Raw genomic sequence first — 21,765 nt, 5'->3', positions numbered from 1 at the left:
CCCCTCTCTCCCCGTCGACCTCCCCGCCGCCTCACGCCGATGAACCCCGACCTCCCCTCCCCTGTAGCGATGCCCGGCCCCTCTCTCCCTTCGTTGAACTACACCAGATCCGCTTCCCTTGCAACCACCATCATCGTGAGCTCCCTCTCTGCCGCTGGCCCTTCAACGGACCCGTTTCCTCCAACAACCCGCCATGCCGCTTCCGCATCGTCGACATCAAATTATTTGACGAACCCTAAGGCAATATCTCACCACCTCCGAGTTTATTTTCAATGTGATACATCGCTATATGATATTATACATGAGAATTTATAATTGCTGCTGAAGTTAGTTTTAGATTTCAAATGATATATTATATTTTTCCTCATCTCACAGAGTATAATAGTTCCACACAGTTCACAAGTATTATCATTTTGTATTTTTATCACACGTCACTTATGCAAACATGATTAAAAGTTTTGAAAAATAAATATTAAATGATTACTGTTACTATTCACATGTATAGTTATTGATCACGATTATTGTTCATGATTTATAATTCTTAATTATCTAGTATGCAATAATATTATTGCACATGATCAGTTGCACTTATTTTCTTGTTGTGATTGAGAACAATTAGTAGTTATGATCGCAGTGGCCTTGCGTGACCTAGAGACATGTGTTGTGTTGACTTAGAAAAGAGAGAAGAGTTGGGATGGGGAATTTTTGGTTCAGGTGGTCGGATGTGATTGTTGATTATTTCTAGACTCGCACCAGCGATATTCTTGTGTAGCGTTGGGGTAGGTCTAAGGGGCAGTGATATTGTGATTGTTGATTATTTCCAAGCTCGCACCAGCAATATCCCTGTGTAGCGCTGGGGTGGGTCTGAGGTGCAATGATATTATGATTGTTGATTATTTTCCAGGCTCGCACTAGTGAAATTCCCATGTTAGTTTGAATGATGTAGTTTACATTTTCTTCAGTATTCATTGTTCAATTGGTATAAGGGCATGTTTGACCCGTATTATTATGTCTTGGATGATATTCATTTGTGATATGTATTATTTTATTCTCAGTTTGTCCATTATATTCTTGCTGATTGTGATTGGGGACCCGTGACTTCGCATTGTATTTATTTCTAGATGCTTAGCGTATTGGATTGAGAAGAAAAGAAAAAAATGATAGTTTATATTTCTTCTCAATCTAATACGTCGCGGGCTTGTTCACGTTCTAATTCCCCTATATTTTGGAAAGCGGGGCGTGACAGGTTTTAGTGGTGGCCCATGCAGGTCACGGTCTCGAGTCCTCACTAGTAAGAATATAATGGGCAATTTAGGAACATATCATATTTCATCCGTGAGACTATTCTTGAGCCATTATCCTATCTTCTTGAGAGATTTCATTTCGTCCATATCTTATCACTCTTTGACTCTGGAGTTTTCCACGGTTCTTGTCCCATCTCTTCGCGATTACCCTCTCTTTGTATAACCTCTTTTTTCCCCGTATCGGTCATTGTTTATGTGTTATTATTTTTACAACTATATTTTCTTTGATTTGACTTACATATATCGTTCGATTATATTGATTTATGTATTATTTATTATATTATTTTAAGTATTACACACAGTATTATATTGTGTGTTTTCATAAGAAATATATACAATTACTTAAATATTTTCAATTGTTCAAATTATATCATTAAGTGTTTTGTATTGCTCCAGGTTTCATATTCATTACATAGCATATCTGATAATCAGATTATTTTCTTGTATTTAAAATATACTTTCACATATCTATATCGTGTATGTGTGCACTTTTTCTTTCATGTCATTTGTCATTTACTTATGTTCTAGATTAATATATATTGTTCGTATTTTTAATAAGTTTATGATTTTAATATTCTACATATGCACTATATTCTTATCATTTACATTTTCAGTAAATAGTTTTCATCAATAAGTTTTGTCTTGTTAGATTATTTTAGTATGTTTACATTGGTTTTGTTATTTCTAGGGCGACGTATTTCTATTTTGATATTCAGGCGTTATTTATATTGTTAAGTTTAGAGTTGAGTTACTAATTATATAGTTATTTTGTTACGTTAATTATTATCCTTTTATAATTAATATAAGAGGTAATTCTAAATAGCATTTGTGGGTATGTAAAATATTTATTCATGGTTTGTTTATAGTGTATTTGCATATTTGTTTTTTGTTTGTTCGTTTTTGATATGTATTGTTTTGTCATTGTGACAATATACATTGTATACGCGTGTTATTTTTGTATTTATTTTATGGTATTTTTAGACATGTATGTCTTTTATTGTGTTACTGTTTGTTGTTCATTCTCTTTTTATTATTTTTGTTACTTGTGTTTTGTTTTACTTTTTCATTCTTTTATAATTACTATCCTCTTTTCATATAGTGTATTCACGTAGATTATTATATTTATGATGTATATTTTTATTGATTTATAGTCATTCGTTATTTCTAGTATTAACTGTGTAACCATGTTTATCTAAAATATATCAGTGTTTTATTATACGAAATTATTCTCTTTTTATATTTCCATTTGTTATAAATCTATTTTACCTTTCATAGTTCATGTTTTAATGTATTCCATAATTTTTGTATGTGTTAATTTATTTTGAGTTTTATATTGTCAATTGGTTTGTTACTTAAATGAATGCATTGAGTCTTTCAATTATGTTTTTTTTATCAGATTGGTATTTTTTATTATTTTGACTTGTGTTATTTTACATCGTGTTACTCTTCTATTTCGTTTCTCTCATTTTTGTATTTTTTCGTAGATCATATTATATCAATATCGTTTTATTTTTATATTTTTCTTTGAATAGGAGTTGTAATTTTCGGTGTGAGTGTGTGATGTTATGACTTTATAGTTTGTGTATAGGGTTATTAAAGGTTGTAATAATGTGTGTGTTTGTTTAGCTTTGGTTTTTGTATTTTTACATATTGTATTTTGGTTACGTATTTAGTCATAATATTTTTGTAGTTGGTGTGTTTTATATTTTTGCAGTGTATTTTTGCTCATGTTTTTTCAAGTTTCAATTTGTGTATTGCTATACTAATTATGATTTAGTATTCATTATGTTTCTTGTTATAATTTTTATTTGTGGTCACGTTATAGTGTAGTTGTTTTATTTTGTGTTGTTATGTTTTATTAATCCTACATAGTGTACATATTACTTATACATATTTGTTGTGTGTGTTACCATATAATTTTGATTATATTTTAATTTTCATGTACGCATTTTATTATCATTACCGTTTGTTTATTTAACAAGTTATATGTTTTTCTTATATGTGTTTTTATGTTGTCTTTAATTTTATTAATTTATTAGTTATTTGTTAATTTATGTTATAATGTTTATTAGTTAACATAGTTATTTCTTTTATGTTTCATCAATAGTTTCATAGTTTATTTTAGGATGTGAAATAAGTGTTATAAGCTTATACAACTTAGTTGCAGGTTTTGCACATTGTAGATATTTTGTTGTGCTTATTAGTTGTTTTTTTTGTTAGGTTGTGTATATTTTACTTTGATAATGTATTTTATTGTTTATTCATTAATTGTTTCAATTGTTGTATTTTTTAATTTTTCATATACACAAGTCTCTGTATTACTGTTTTAGTTAATTGTTATGTCCATATTGATTATTATTTTGGAAATTATTACATGATAGTTCATATGTTGTATTATGTTTATTCTTTATGTATATTGGGTTTATAGTTTTTGTATCATATTTGGTTATTCTAATAGGTATAATGATATAATGGTTATTGGTATATTTTTGATATTGTGTTCGTTGTGTAAATGTTATGAATACATAATTACATGATTATTATATATATTTTTATGTCTTTTATCTACGTCTATTATTGATATGCTTTTTACTTTCAATTATCAGCTATTATATGTATTATTTTTTGCTTTACAGATTACTATATGACATCGTGCATATAATATTTTAATTCCAAGGGTGGAATTTGTTTTAAAGGGGTAGAATGTAAAGATCATGAATTTTTGATGCTAGGTAAAATAAATTTTTAGTATTTTAAAATATTTAATTATTATTGTTAAAAGAGTATTTATATTTTTCTCGACTTTCTACAATTTTCTATGATTTAAAATCCAAGTTTTATATTTATTTAAATGATTTAGATATTTATAAATATATTTTGTGTGGTAAAAATTTCTATAATTAATCTATTGTATTATCGATACTATTACTATAGAATCCTGTATTTTGTTAGAAGTATATATATGAATTATTAGTGAATAAATAATTCTATTTGTGATAAATGACTTGAGGTCATAGATATACTTGATAACAAGTCATTAGATATGTATGAGTGTGATTTCTTGTGATAAATGACTTGAGGTCATAGATATACTTGATAACAAGTCATTAGATATGTATGAGTGTGATTTCATAGAGTTTTGTGCGTTGGTTTTGGCCAAGTCATTAGATATGTATGAGTGTGATTTCATAGAGTTTTGTGCGTTGGTTTTGGCTGAATAGCAAAATATGCACAAAATCTGGATTTAGTGTCTGCTTAGTCGACTCATGAGTCGAGTAATAAGTTGACTGATGAGTCGACCTATGAGTCGACTGACGGGCTGATTTCGGGTTTTCTTTTAGTTGCGGGTTTGGTTGGGTTTTGTTCGGGTTTTAACTGTAATATATATATTAGTTTACCCGAAACTAACCCAAAAACCTATCTGAATCCCATAGAAACCATAGCCCCTCTCTCCCCTTAAACCCTAGTTCATTTTGGTAATTTTGGAGGAGTTTCGGATGAGTTTTCAGCGGGATCTTTGTGGTGCTGTCGAAGGGGATCGTCCTCTCATCGGATTCAGAAGTTTACACCACATCAGAGGCGAGTAACATCTCGCCCAATCCTATACCCAGTGTTTGTATGCTTTTATTTGGTTTTATTTCAATTTTATTGAGCCTAAATCACTATTTGTGTATAAAAATAGATCTTCATAGCATATGATGCGAAAATCGAATGTTTTCAGTTTATAAAAGCTCACCAACGAATTTGTAAATTTAAACCCAGATCTGGAATTTGTTTAAACATGGGTTTTATTATGATTTAATGGTTTCAATATACTTTTAAACATGAATAAATATGTTTAGGGTTTTAATATAAAATATTACATGTAAATCTTTCGTTTCTGTTGATATACATGTGTTAGAATTGGATATTATTTGGTGGACATGAACAAGAGAACCTTAGTTTATCAATGTTTGCAGAAAATCGTCGAAAACAGAAAACTGGGGATTTTCTGCTCAGTCGACCAATGAGTCGACTCATGAGTCGACTTATGAGTCGACTGATGAGTCGACCAATGAGTCGACTGATAGGAAAAATATCAGTTTTTGTGTGCTTTGTCTGGTCGACTCATGAGTCGACTGATGAGTCGACCAATGAGTCAACTGATGAGGAGTTTTCTTCTTTTGTATTTCTTTAGTTTTGATCTGTTTGAGTTATTTTAGTTTAACTGAAATCTATTTATGTTTATTGTTGCTGCGTGCTTAAATATGAACGAGGAGTCACCTCAAATGACGGGTATTAGAAATTTATGTATAACCTGTATCTTTACATGTGAGATGACATGCGGACATGAGTTTAGGTTTACGCACCGAGACACGTGAGAAATTAGGGTATATGCACATGTTCATATAACTCATCTAGTCCATGTGTTGGGCAATTATGATGTGTAGTCCATGTGTTGGAGCATATCACGTACATGCAGGTTAGCCTTTGAGATTTTAAGCCAGGACAGCTTATATATATATATATATATATATATATATATATATATATATATAATTATTATATATATATATATATAGTATATATATATATATATAGTATATATATATTAGTTGATAGGAGTTTTCAGCGCTATATATATTTCCTGCTCAGTTTTATCTGGCTCTCATCTCGTCTCGAGGTCTCTGCTCTCTCTTGCTCATTCTCTCTCTCTCATATCCATCTCTCTGCCATCTCATTTTCTCTTACCCCAAAATGCAAACACCGCCGCGCAATCCGCTTATTTCTGCTCCTGCTGGCGAGATGCTCCGAATGCCGCGCAGCACCTCAGTGCGAGCCTTCGACCGCGCCAAGCCACGCCACTCCCTCGGGCCTCCAGCTCCCAAAACCGCCATCACCACCGCCTGCCCCGAACCGTTGTCGAGCACGTTGGCCGTAGCATCACCTTGCGCGCCCTTTGCCTAACCGGAACCTCTGCTACACGCACGGCAGCGCTCCTCTGCCTCGCAACTCCGCGTCGGCCTCGTCCGCTGCTTGCTCCGCCGACGATACAGTCTTACCGCCTGACCACGCGGCGCCCCAATCCAGCCTTTCGTCGGCCTCGGTCCTCCGACAGCTCAGCCGCCCACCGTTCCTAGCACTCCGCGCCGCGTGACGGCTGCTCGCCCTCTCAGCACCCGTGCAAAACCCCTGCTCGCTCCCCCGTCGCCAGAGGCCGTGCGCCGACGGACCCTTGGCAGCCAACACGCGGCGCACCGCACGCAAAGCTCCTCCCTTGTGCCTCACAGTCCGACCAATAGCTCCGTCCAGGCCCGTCTCAGCGCGGCCGAGCCTCACAACACAGCCTGTAGGCCGAGCTCCACGCTCTCGGCCCGCTCGCACCTGTCCGACAAATGCAACCGCCCTCTCAATTTCCGCGTCGATCTCCCGCCGCTCACGTTGATGAACCTTGCCCGCTTCCGTCATGCTACAAGCGACTCTCGGCCCCTCTCTCCCTTCGTTGAACTACACTAGATCCGCTCCCCTTGCAACCACCACCGTCGCGAGCTCCCTCTCCGCCACTGGCCCGTCGACGAACCCGCTGCCTCCAACAACCCGCCGTGCTGCTACCCCATCGTCGACGTCAAATCATTCGACGAACCCCGAGGCAAGATCTAACCTCCTCCAAGTTTATTTTCGATGTGATACATCACTATATGATATTATGCATGAGAATTTATAATTGCTGCTAAAGTTAGTTTAGATTTCAGATGTTATATTGTAGTTGTCCTCAACTCACACAGTATAATAGTTCCACACAGTTCACAAGTATTATCATTTAGTATTTTTATCACACGTCACTTATGAAAACATGATTAAAAGTTTTGAAAAATAAACATTAGATGGTTACTATTACTATTCACATATATAGTTATTGATCACGATTATCGTTCATGATTTATGATTCTTAATTATCTAGTATGCCATAATATTATTGCACATGATCAGTTGCACTTATTTTCTTGTTGTGATTGAGAATCGTTAGTAGTTATGATCATAGTGGCCTTGCGTGACCTAGAGACATGTGTTGTGTTGTCTTAGAAAAGAGAGAAGAGTTGGGATGGGGAATTCTTGGTTCATGTGATCGGATGTGATTGTTGATTATTTCCAGGCTCGCACCAGCGATATTCCTATATAGCGCTGGGGTGGGTCTGAGGGGCAGTGATATTATGATTGTTGATTATTTCCAGGCTCACACTAACGATATTCCTGTGTAGCGTTGGGGTGGGTCTGAGGTGCAGTGATATTGTAATTGTTGATTATTTTCCAGGCTAACACCAGTGAAATTCCTGTGTAGCACTGGGGTAGGTCTGAGGGGGAAGTGAAACGTTGCGTGTATATGATTTGTGAACAACTGGTTATCCGAGAATATGATATTCGACTCTATGTGAGAGGTATACCAGTGACCTGTTATATGATGGTTAGATAGATGACCTTGTTATTTGAATGTTTATGTGTTCTTGTGAGACGTATGTCAGTTGTGTTTCTTTTCATACATAGATCGGGGTTAATATTTAATTATTTACAATTTTAGACATATGATATATACATAAGGGTTTTCTTGTTTGGATTATTTCGCTCGATGTACTATGTTTCATGTTGTAGATTTTTAGGTATTAATTCAATCTAGTGTATGATCCTGTTACTTGGATGATTATTCTGATCGCTAGCTGCATGATCTCATTACCAGTTTGATTTTTGAATTCTTCTGATTATTATATTTTAGTAGTGGATTGCATTTTAATTTTATTAGATTTCTAGTTGCACGTTCTTTTGTCATTTCGGTTTTCGTATCGTTTTCCGCTTGGGTTTTCAATCGTTCTATTTTCTTTTGTAGGGTCTTGTCGTGTGCCATACACGCTGACGTACACCTGTTTTCTTTGGTGTACGTCAGACTTAGAGGAAGAACAGGTTCATCAGGAGCCAGAGGATTCTCAGCAGGAGTGACTTGTAGATGGAGTAGAAGAAGGAGTCGAAGCCTATTCCTTCCATTTATTAGTTGATGGTTCCGTTTACTCTTGTAGTACTTCACATTTCAGTTTGAACGATGTAGTTTACATTTTCTTCAGTATTCATTGTTTAATTTGTATAAGAGCATGTTTGACCTGTACTATTATGTCTTGGATGATATTCATTTATTATATGTATTATTTTATTCTGAGTTTGTTTATTATATTCTTGCTGATTGTGATCGGGGACCTGTGACTTCGCATTGTATTTATTTCTAGACGCTTAGCGTATTGGATTGAGAAGAAAAGAAAAAAAAATGATAGTGTCTATTTCTTCTCAATCTAATACGTTGCGGGCTTGTTCACGTTTCGATTCCCCTGTATTTTGGGAAGCGGGGCGTGACACTGCTTGAAGAGGAGATAACCTAGTCTGATGTTGATCAGCCAGCGAAAGACATCTCCACTTAGTTTTGTGAAACCATTAGGGCCCTTCACATCCTGAAACGTTTCACCATAGCCTCCACCATCTAAGTCAGGGAAGCAATGAAAAACGTGGTAGTTAAGACCTAGATCTCTTGACAAAATTTGACGAATCTTAACCATATACCAACCCTCCCACTTAGCCGCTTCAAGCCGTCGCACGAGTGGAATGAAAGAGCCGCCTTAGGGAGAACCTACACTCATCAATGAAGGGCAATGCGAGACATACCAAGCCATTAAGTAGGTATATGACATTGGTACACGCAGGTTGGGAGTCTTGAACATCTTCTTCTCACCAGAGCCCATCTCCTTGACTTGAACAAAGTCAAGAGCTAACTCCCATAAACCATTTTGTAGGCAATATACCATAGCCAAGAGAATGTTCAAGGGTGGCTCGTGAGCTAGAAGAATAACGGGATAGACCACTTCTACGGTGAGAGCATCTATTGGCCTGGTGGGAATGACACACGGTTTCAACCATAGAATTAAAAATCTAGCAAATAAAGCCACATTAGAAATGAGATATTGAGCTTGATAGTGGAAGCTATCAAACTCAGTGTAAACTGGAAAAACATCCTCTTTGGCCTCATTAGTGTAATGAGCGGCGGCAGCTTCAATACAGGCCTCAATGTCATTAGGAGTGCTGACAGTTAAACGGGATACTGAAGCTCCCTTGTGGTTCATATTTCAAAACAAGTATTCCGCCTACGATACTTTCTTAACACCGTTTCCTCGTACTCCTGTCAGCTGAGCACATATATGGAAATGACACATCACTTCCCAAAGGGTCGCATAGATCTCAGGACTAGCTGTTCTTAAAATCTTGAGTTCTCTTACTCCTGGAATGAACGCTTCATATGGTAGCTCTCCAAAAGGCAGACCAGAAACTTCATACATCTCGTAGAGAGCAAAGCCCAGCTCCCCAATAGGAGTGATGAAAGTGAAAGTCTTTGAGTTATACCACTCTAATATAGCAAGAAAGTTGTAATGGCTCTAAGCGATACCATACCGAGTGGCCATCACAGAATCTCCAAGGCTAGACTTAATAAGTGGTGCCTTCAACTCCTCCAAGACAAAATTCTTCATTCGGGTCAACCACCCCACTTTTTAGAATGCACTCATCCAGGAGATCTGAATTCTTATGTGGGAAATTCTCTCTTCACTGTAATAAATCTTCTGATAAAAGTATTTACTGGACTAGCCACTTCACCAACTGGATATTCATTGGCAAATAGGCCTGGTCCTAAAGCTGTCACCTGTCGGCTATAGCCCACTATACGAACACCATAAAAGTTAAGGTACTAATCGCGACCCCATCCTGTTCTTTGACAAGGTCCCAATCCATGTGCCTTGGGATAGAGGCACACTGAAAGTACGATAGAGGGAACATCCTCTCCATATTGGAAAAAAAGAGGTGGTGATCCCCGACCTTCCTCGGCCATTTATAATTCCCGTCTTACATGAGATTCGTCTCAATTTTGACAAAGTCCCCAAATATAAATGCAGGCTTGTTGAGTCTTTTGCTGTTTACTATCTCAAATATGACATTTGTAACCAGAGTCCTGAGTGTTGCTAAAGTGGCTTGGGTGACAGTCTATGCACGCTCCTTATCTTAATCTTGGAAGACGAGAAGTTCTTGGCAAAAATTGAACTGCATGTTACGATCTGCACCACCTTCATGTCCAAAATAATGACAGAAGTAAAGAGGCTCATTGGGGTAGTGCACTATAAATAAAGAAACAAACAAGTTAGTGCGAAGCTAAAATAAGTCTCAAAAAAGACTTAATTCTAAATGCAAGGCTCAGCCCCGTGTTTTATCTCTAAAACACGGAGGTCAAACGAGCATTACAAAATCAAAATGTTGAGGTCAGACCCGTGTTTCAAAATCAAAACGCTAAGGTCAAACCTGCCTCTCAAATCTCAAAACGCTAAGGTCAACCCTATGTTTCAAGTTCAAAACGCAAAGGATAGCCCCGCGTTTCAAGTTCAAAACACAGAGGTCCATCTTCGTATTCCAATAACAAAATGTGAGTCTTGCTCGTCATTCAAAATTCAGAACTTGTAAAAACAAGTTTTACGGTTCGAAGGTCCAGCACTTACCACCAATGAAAGGAATCTGTGATGACGATGCGACCACCTAAGCCGAGGCACCACCGGCGGCTGAATCCATAGGTGCGCCTAAACTCACCGCGGTAGTTTTCTTTGATCGTGTTTTGGAAACAACCTTATTGGGAGCCATGAATACTCGTTGAGGGAAATAAACAGGAGGTTTGCCGAAGTTTTTGAACGAGAAGTCTCATTAATCAGATCGAATAAGAACAGAAGAGTCGAATGGACTCTTGATTAGACCTTAGCGGTCCATTTATAGACAGCTGGAGCTGTCAAATCGGCACGAGATTTGAGGTCAAAATGCCGTTCAAAACGCGATCTCCTTGTTCGCGCTGAGTCGGTTAGACTTTTTAACGTGAGGTACAATTCTGCGTTCTAATTTCTAAATGCAAGGTTCACCTCTGCGATTCAAGACCTAAATGCACGGCTTACCTTCGCGTTTCAAATTCTAAAGCTTTGCAGCTAGTGTTTCTATGGTGGCTTCGTAGTCCTTGGCTCTCTCTTACCCAACTCTTGCCGCCGCGCCTTACATGTTCATCAATGCCTACAAGAATGTTCTTAATGTTGCTGTTGACACTAAATACACATTCCCACAAGCTGAGAGAGTGAAAGAGTATCTCAAGGATTCAAGCAAGTTTGTTGTTGCTCCTGTTGCCAAGGAAGAGGGGAAAGACGAGCCCACTAATGAGCCTAACGATGGTGACTTGGACTTTAGCTTGTTTGACTAAGTTTTGTGTCATTAAACCACAAAAGTTATCTTGTTTGGTTTAGGGTGCTTCAGTTACTTAAAAACTTATTTGGTCTTTTTAGATTTATGTGTTACTTATGAGAGGCCAGGCTTCAGTACTAAAAAGGAGATTGCAATGGCCATCAAGAAGTCAAGAAGAAACTGACCTACGATAAGAAGTTATGCAGCCTCTTGGATGAGTACAAAAAAGTCCTAATCATCGATGCCGATTAGGAAGAAATTTTGTAGGGATTCAGCGATCCACACGAGGAAGAACACCCCCTTCAGGTATCACATCAAGTCTCATGCTGAGAGCACAGGCAACAAGAACAACCTTAACTTCCTCCAATCGCTCGTCAGAAATGTTGGGTTGATCTTTACCAAGGGAGATCTAAAGGAAGTTAGCGAGAAAGTCGCTAAATACAAGGTTGGAGCACCTACTAGTATTGGGCTTGTGGCTCTCACTAATGTCGTCGTCTCTCATATTCTAAATGCGAGACTTATCTCTGTGTTTCAAAGCAACAAGGCCCGTCTCCGCACTTGTCACACCCCACTTCCCTAAATACCAGCAAATCGGAACGTGAACAAACCCATGACATATTAGACCAGGAGAAATAAGTACACATTCTTCATAATCTAATACGCTAAGCATCAAGCAATATATTGCAAAGTCACAAATTCTCGATCACAGTAGCAAGAATATAATAAACAACTCAAAACCAAATGATACATATCACAACTAAAATACCATTCAAACATAATATTCGGGTCAACATGCACATATACAAAACTATCTGAATGAAATACTGGAAAAATATATAATACATTGATCAAGCGGAAATGGAAAGTACTGTAAAAGTAAAATAGGGCCATCAACTAAACAAAAGAGATAACTAAGCTTCAACGTGTTCTTCTGCTTCGTCTGTGAAGCACTCCTGCTGAGAATATTTGGCCTCTGGCGTGTCTCCAAGCTGGACTTGTCCATCCTCTAAGTCTGACGTACAATCCGAGAGAAGAAGAGTACGCCAGCGTGCATGGCACACGGCAAGATCCCAAAAGAAAGAATAGAAACGGTCGAACGACCAATGCAATAACAGTAATAATAAATAGAAACATGTAGCTGAAATACTAACAAGCTAGATGTAATCCACCACTAGAGTATAACAATCAGAAGAATCCATAAACATCCGAGTAACAAGGTCATACAACTAGATAGAATTAATACTTAAAAATCTACAACAAGAAACGTAGTACGTCGAGCGAAATAATCCAAACAAGGAAACCCTCATGCATATACCATATATATCAAATTGTAGATAATTTAATATTAATCCTGATCTATGTATGAAAAGAAATATAACTGGTCTGTATCTCATAAGAATCCATAATCATCCAAGTAACGAGATCATGTAACTAACCATCCTATAACTACTGATCCATATCTCACGTAGAGTCAACGTTCATATTTTCGGATAAATGATTGTTCACAAATCCTCTACGTGCATCCAATGCCGCTACACGAACCGGTCAGAGGACTACACGTAATCCGATTTCAGCCTGATCCGAACTCAAGTAAAACTCGGGTGACTACACAAATTTACTGACCAAAGTGACTACACGAATTCACTTTAGCCTAACAAACCAACCCCAGTGACTACACGAATTCACTAGTGCGAGCCTGGAAGATTCATCAACAGCCACATCCGATCACATGAACCAAGATTTTCCCATCCTAATTCTTATTATTTTTCTAAGTCTACACAACACATATCTCTAGGTCTGATACATGACACGCAATGCCACTAAGGTCATGAACTACTAACGGTTCCCAATCACAGCAATAATAAATGCAACTGATCATGTACAATAATATCATAGCATATCACAATAATAAAAATTAAGAGTCATAAAATTATGAAAAGCATCTATGTAATTCAGAAAATAATCTTTTTCCAAAAATAATTATTTTAAAATATTTCCTCATATTTTAATTCAACATAAACCCTTTTTTTAAATAACTCCTTTTAAATTATTTATTATTATAACAATTCAGAATATCCCTTATTCCAAAATAAACTCTTTTAAATAATTCTAAAAATATATTCTTTAAGTATTCTTTTTAATATTCCCTCTTCCAAAATAAAGTCTTATCTCATTATAATAATAATTCTAAAAAAATCTTTAAATATAATAATCTATTAATTCAAATAATCTTTTTCTTTGAAAATAATTCTTATCCTTACAATATCAGTTATTCTCATCTATCATCAACCAATCCACGTAGATAATAACTAATCACAGTCTAATCTATGCAAATAATTCATAACAGATCTAAAATTATAAAGAATGACAATTGAGAAATAGGATTTTGCCTGCGAGGCCAATGGGTGTGGACGAGGTGGCGGCGACGGTTGAAGGGCTGTCATAGTTGGACAGTGGGAGAGGGGACAACGAGCGGCAACGGTGAGACAGTGGCGACGGAACTGCTTGGGGATAGTGACGAACAGCGGAGTTCCGTCGGAGATCTGCTGTGGGAGAGCGGCAGAGCTCAGTGAGCGCGGTTCGAGGAGGGGGTGGTTGGCGTCAGGTCTGATGTCATCGCGGCGAAAGAGGGAGCTCGGTTGGTAGTGGGATGTCGGCAAGGCGGCGAAGCTGGAGCTCAGGGGGCGGTGGTCTAAAGGGAGGAGGTCGGCGATCTGGAGATCGGCGTGATGAAGGGATGGGCATGGGCTGTCAGGGAGTGGTCAAGAGCTCTTGGCTAGGTCAGCAATGCACGTGTGGAGGTTGGACGAGCTTAGGCTTGGTCGAGCTTGGGTGGGTTCGTTGAGAGAGATGAGAAGAGAGAGATAGAGGGAGGACGAGAGTGAGAGTGATAGAGAGAGAGAGAGAGATCTTGAGCTGGAGTAATAAGAGAAAAGAGAGAATGAGGGTTGATGATAATAGAGGAGAGAGAGGGAGAGGGGACAGGATTTGAAGGGGAAGCGGGTTTTGAGGAGGGTTTTAGGGGAGTAGGGTAGGGGAGAGGGAGAGAGAGTGACAGAGTGAGACATTTGAGGAGGGAATGCGGAAATTAAGGAAGGGGAGAGAGAGAAAATAAGAGAGAGAGAGAGAGAGAGAGAGAGAGAGAGAGAGAGAGAGAGAGGCAGATGATTTAGAGGTGAGATGTCTGAGTTCAAAGCTGGTCACACTAAAACTATAATATATAGAAGATGAAAACTATAACACTAATCACCATGCAATAATGTAAGATGTAACTATTAAACATTATTTTATTTATTTTGAAGTGTGATAATATTGTGGATATAAGATAATTAAAAAAATAATAATAACAATAATGAATAATCAATTAAAAGTTTTTACTACAATAATTAAATTTATAATTAGTAAAATCATTAAATAAATATAAAACTTGGTTTTTAAATCATAGAAAATTCTAGGAAATCAGGGAAAATATAAATACTCTTTTAGAAAATAAAAGTTAATGTTTAAATACTAGAAAAAATTATTTAAACCAGTATAAAAATTTACCATCATTATATACTACCCCTTTAAAACAAATTCCCTCCTCGGAATTTAAAATAAGGTAGTGCACAAAGAACCCAAAGACAGAAATATAGAACGTGAGACTCAATTCAACTCATATAGGGAAGGATTCGGGATAAACTATATATTCATAAGCAAATGGGAATGTAATACAAGAACGATACAGAAAAAAATACAAGACGTGACAGCTAAGATTGAGGAAACAGATGAGGGTATCGCTGTCGCATCTCAGACTCAGTCTCCCTAGTCAACTCGCCAGGAGAATATGGGTGTCATATCACACAAACAAGCGTGATGGTCTTGTTCCGGAGAGTTTTCTCTCTTCGGTCTAGGTTCGCCACAGGTTGCATCTCATATGTCAAATAAGGTCTCGCACCTCAATCTCCGAGAAATCTATGACATGACTCAGATCTCCAACATATCTCTGCAACTGAGAAACATGGAATACGTCATGCACTCCAGCCAAATGTGAGTAGTAATGTAAGTCGATACGCCACTTCTCCAACTCTATCTAATACATCTAAAGGTCCTACATATCGCGGACTCAACTTCCCACGCCTTCCAAAGCGAATGGTGCCTCGGTTGTGGGAAATCTTCAGGAACACATGATCACCTGGCTAAAACTCTAAGGGTTGACGCTTCGCATCCGCTCAATGTTTAAATTGGTCCTGCGCTAAGAGAAATCGCTCAATGTTTAAATTGGTCCTGCGCTAAGCGAAATCGCTCCCGAATGATCCTGACAGCATCAACTGACTTGACAATCAATTCGGTCCCAAAAATCTCTCGCTCACCAATATCATCCCAACTCAAAGGAGAGCGACACTTCCTCCCATACAATGCTATGAAAGGAGCCATTCCAATGCTAGCTTGGAAAATGTTATTATATGCAAACTCCACCAGATACAGGTGATCTTCCCACGATCAGTGAAAGTCAAGCATACAAGCTCTAAGCATATCCTCCAAAATCTAAATGGTCCTTTCCGATTGCCCATCGGTCTGAGGATGATAAGCTGTGCTGAAACTAAAAGTGGTCCCAAGACTCGCCAGCAAACTCTTCCAGAACTCTGAAGTAAATCGGGTATCGCGGTCTGAGATGATGCACACTGGAACTCCGTGCAATCGCATGATCTCCTACAATACTAGGGATTTACTAACATTCTTGGGAAAAGGAACTCATTAAAATATATAGAGATAAATATTTTACCTCCATGTATCTCTGAGCAAGATGCTCTGTCGACTGTCCCACTCGGAATGGAATGAAGTGAGCTAATTTGGTTAATTGATCTACGATCACCCAAGCAGCATCATCCTGTCTAGTGCTCCGAGGTAAGCCTGTAACGAAGTCCATGGTGACGTGTTGCCACTTCCACTCCGAAATAGGCAACGGCTGTAGTAGGCCCGCGATGCGTTGGTACTCTACCTTCACCTACTGACAGACAAGGCACTTCGCCACACTGCGAGCAACGTCTCTCTTCATACCACACCACCAAAAATTTAGCTCCAGGTCCTTGTACATCTTCGTGCCTCCAGGGTGAATAGAATACAGTGAGCTGTGAGCTTCTCGTAATAATTTCTCTCGGACATCTCCTTCTGGTACGCAGATACGACTCCCAAATCATAAGGACCCATCCTCATGGATAACAAATTCCGATCGAAGACCAATTGTTACTAACTCCCTGCATCTCTGAAGAAATGTGTCACCTGACTGTGCAACATTGATTTGCTCGACCAATGTTGATTGAACCTAAAGGCTCATCAAAGAAGCGGTGACTCTTGGAAGTACAACTTCTATACTCATCCCTCACTTCCTGTTGAAGTCTCTACTGAGCTGTGACGGTCATGATCGTCTGGCACCACATTGACCTTGCTAGGGTGGTAATGAAGATTAATGTCGTAGTCTGCCATCAGCTCTAACCATCTGCGCTATCTTATGTTGAGCTCCTTCTGCGTGAAGATGTACTTCAAGCTCTTGTGATCCGTAAACACCTTCACCTGCTCTCCCAACAAATAGTGTCTCCAAAGCTTGAGAGCAAAAACCACAGCTGCCAACTCCAGGTCGTGGGTAGGGTAATTCTTCTCATGTTGCTTCAACTAATGAGATACATATGCTACCACATGACCGTTCTGCTAGAGAACGCATCCTAATCCTCTACCAGATGCGTCACAAAACACTTCAAAGTTCCCACTCTTGTTTGGTTTGTCAAGATTAGGGCTGAGATTAGTTGAGACTTCAACTCCTCGAACACCTGCTCACAAGCTTCAGACTAGATGAATTTAATATCCTTCCTCGTAAGTCACGTCATCGTCTCCGCAGTCTTTGAGAAATCCTTGATGAAGCATCAGTAGTATCTAGCTAGCCTTAGGAAGCTCTCAATGTCAGATATTGTCCTAAGGGTAGGCCAATCCCTAACAGCAGATACATTTTTCGGGTCCACAGATATGTCGTCTTCTAACACCACGTGTCCTAGAAACGTGATGCGATCTAGCTAGAACTGGCACTTACTGTACTTGGCAAACAATCGATGCCCTCTGAAGATCTACAATACGTACCGCAAGTGCTTCGCATGCTCCACTTTACTCTTGGAGTACACCAAGATATCATCAATAAAAACCTCTACAAACTTGTCCTGTACATCGTAGAACACCAGATTTATCAAGTTCATGAATGTTGCCAGCACGTTAGTCACACCAAATAGCATCACCAAGAACTCATAGTGTCTGTATCTCATCCGAAACATAGTCTTAGGAACATCAGAATCTTTGACCTTCACCTGGTGATATCCGCTTCGTAGATCCAGCTTAGAAAATACTCTCGATCCTCCCAACTGGTCAAGGATATCATCGATACAGGGAAGAGGATACTTATTCTTCACTATCACAGAATTCAACTCCCGGTAGTCGATGCACATCCGCTTGGATCCATCCTTCTTATTCACAAGCAATACAGGTGCTCCCCAGGTCGATACACTAGGTCGTATCAAGCCTCTTTACATAAGGTCATCCAACTGAGCCCGAAGCTCGACCAACTCAGCAGGAGGCATATGATAAGGGGTCTTGGAGATTAGGGCAGTACCAGGCTTCACTTCTATGGAAAACTTGATCGCCCGATCCGGTGGCAATCCATAAATGTCATCGGGGAATACATCTTCAAATTCTTGAATTACAATTGGATTCTCGGGTTCCACTTGCATGGCAAGAAACGTCACCTCCTTCAGTCTGGCTCTGTGCTTCACAGGTCCTACCGAGATACTACAATTGAGGAATTCAAACCTCGAATGATCCGGTATATCAAATACCACACTTCTATGGTGACAATCAATGGTGGCCAAGAATGTTCCCAACCAATCCATTCCAATTACTGCTTTGAAGTTCAGCAAATCGATCACCAGGAAATCTACGAAGAGTTCTCTCCCACAAATGACCACAGGACATACTTCATAGCCGCTGGATGCTACCAAGACACCACTGCCAGTGTTGATATTCCAGCCTAAGGAAAGAGGGGTTATAGGAAGAGAGTGTGTGATCACAAAGTGACGAGACAAGAAACAGTGGGAAGCTCTAGAGTCAAAAAGTGATAAGACAAGAACGGAAGAAACAAGAACCTTGCCTAGTGGAGAAGAAGAAGAACACAACTAAGTTAGCATTCATAAACAAATCCTATCATAATATCATCAGGCAATACTAATTAAGGAAAAATCATATGAAGTTAGCATTCATAAACAAATCCTATCATAATATCATCAGGCAATACTAATTAAGGAAAAATCATATGCAAGCAAAACTGAGAATGAACAACTCTACATAATATCATCAGGCAATACTAATTAAGGAAAAATCATATGCAAGCAAAACTGAGAATGAACAACTCTAACCAGTAATGACCTGGTCATTCGCCTCAGCTTCCTCAACCATCATCATGAATGTCTGATGTGATGGTTGCTATCTCCATGCCTCCTGAAAAACCTACCTCTGCGGAGGGAGAGGCCCTGCTCGGGGATAGGGTCCCTACTGAGCTGGTGCTACTGGGGCAGGTCAAGGTGGGGCTGGAAGAGCTGCCCGAATTAGAGGTGGGGGCAAGCAGGCTTGCTATCGCTGCGAACAGTCCTGACTGATGAGGCTGGGGGACCCACAGTTGAAGCACAGACGAAGATGCTTGGGGCACTCCTGCTGGGTATGCCCAAGGTAGCTACAATAGGAACACTTCACCAAAGGATGGCCGCGAGTCTGCACTCCAGAACGCTGATAGGGGTGGCCTTGAGGAAGTGGATGTCGCTGAGAAAACTGCTACCTCTGTAGAGGCTATTGCTGCCTCGGAGAGGAACGCTCAAAATTCCGGGCTGGGGCCATTGGTGGTCTACTGTGGACCACATGCGGATCTTCGGGTTCCTTCTAAACACTCTCAATCACGTGCGCTGCATCCAGCACGGTGTCATAAGTTACAAGTGCCCTACCAGCCAGAGCAAACCTGATATACTTGTCCAGACCCTTATGGAACTAATGCCTCCTGATGGTAGGGTCGGTAACTAGGTGAGGAGCATATTGGCTAAGAGAGGAGAACTCAGACTTGTACTCATCAACTGATCGACCTCAATACTTGAGCTCAACAACTTGTCACAGAAGCTCATCTCTGGAAGACTGGGGGAAATACTTGTTAGACCCTAGAGGGGGTGATTAGGGTCTTATGCTAATCTAATATGATTTTATGCCAATTAAAACTAATATCAAGTTATTCTTGCAAGATAGATATGTGTAGGCGTATAAAACTGCCTATAGGTCCCTGAATACAGCTCGGCACGGTGATTCGACAAACCAACGAACCATCAGGCGACATATCCAAGCGTGGTCGTTAAACGACAACATCGAAGCTAAGTGAGATGCGATGAAGCGGATTAACGAAGCGACGAGGTTAACGAATCGCACGCAAGCAACGGAATGCATCCATTCGCGTGCGGAATCAAGCCAACGGTTCGGGGAGTCAACGAGTCATCCAACCATAGAACGGATTCAAACACCAAGGCGGATTTATTGCCAAATCAGGATCCAGACTCCCAAATTAAAGTCCAGATCAACAACGAAGCGCGGAACCGGACAACGGACACAACAGCGCCACACCCGGGCGACTCGGCCAAAGCCGAACCACACAGGTGGCTCGGCCAAAGCTGAGCCACCAAGAGGTGGCTCGGCCATGGCCGAGCCACCCCATTGGTAGCTCGGGCCGCGAGCCCACCTAGGCGGCCTCGGAGGCCTAGCACCCTAAGCGTGGCTCGGCGGCCGCAGACCCAATGGGGTGGCCGAGCCACCCATGGGTGGCCGACCACCTGTGGCCGACCCAGATCTGTGCCAAGGTACAGATCTGAGTGCCTATAAATAAGAGAGGTTGGCTAATTTGTTAAAGGGTGGGAACTTTGGACGGCGAAGCTCTGTTGGATTGAAGGCTCAAAACTTAAAAAAGATTGAAGCGTTGGAACTTTGAAGACTTGGACTCTCAGATCTAGTTCTTGGCGATCATCCACGCCAAATAAGGCAGGAGTTCGAGAGAGATCAGATCTGAGATCTACACGGTTTCCCTCCGGATCAAAGCTTGGCCTTTGATCCCGAGAAGAGTCTCGATTTCGCTTGGTCGATTTCGATAACTAGGGCTATTATTTCCTTGGCGAAATAATCCCCTCGGCTGTTATTTCCTTCGTGAGATAACACCCGCTACACCGTGTAGATCCAACCGGATCAAGATCGTGCGGTGGTCCACGGATTAACCCCGGCGCAGGCAAAGAACCTACAAAAGCGAAAGACCGCAAAACAGGATCTCGCGATTTGTTCGACATAAAAGGAAAGTTGTAACTTTTATTTTTCTTTTGATTTTATTATAACCGGATCTTATAAAATGACCGGATCTTTTGTAATCGATAAACTATTACTCAAGAGTACAATGGATCAATGAAAGCTACAATTTTTCTCGCGAACAATCTGGCGACCACAGTGGGAGCCAACGATCTCGCTGCCGAGATCGTCGCGTCGCATCCGCGGATCTCAATCCCGGTCGAGGAGGAGGTCGAGTATGAATTCGACCAGGCCAAGTTCGAGGAGTATCTTTCATCCTCGTCCGGATCCACCTCCCCCCGCAAGTCCAAGAAGTTCTCCTCCAGGAGAAAAATCCGTTGGTATGAAGAAGTTGAGAATACCAACGAAGATCTCACCCCGATTGATGCCATGGTTGCATCAGGTGAGGCTCCACCAACCTCCAACCAGGTTAAGCCTGTTCCCGCCGATTCCTCCGTTACTCTTTCCAAGAGAGCCCGTCAGAGACGACGCCAATGTTTGGCCAAGGAACTCACGAAGACGATGGAATCCGCTATAACACGGATCTGAAGAACAGGAGAGGCAAACAGCCTCATCAACCAATGAATGGCAGCTCCTCCAAGTCGCCAACGAACGAATGGATCCGTGTCAAATGGAATCGTTCAACGCTTGATGAGCGCATTCGCAAGCGCCGCGCACTGTCAGCGCAAGCACGGGCTCAAGTCCAGGAAGCCCGCAGGAGATTGCAGAAGGAGGTGGCGAAGAAACCGTCATCAACCTGCCAAGTCTGGAGGTCAAAGTCTGAAGCGGCGATTCAGACTAAGGCACAATCAGT

The sequence above is a fragment of the Asparagus officinalis genome, chromosome 4 (assembly GCF_001876935.1).
Source record: "Asparagus officinalis chromosome 4, Aspof.V1, whole genome shotgun sequence".
Taxonomy (NCBI): domain Eukaryota; kingdom Viridiplantae; phylum Streptophyta; class Magnoliopsida; order Asparagales; family Asparagaceae; genus Asparagus; species Asparagus officinalis.
The sequence above is the reverse complement of the archived record's forward strand: the minus strand, read 5'-3'. Positions refer to the sequence as shown.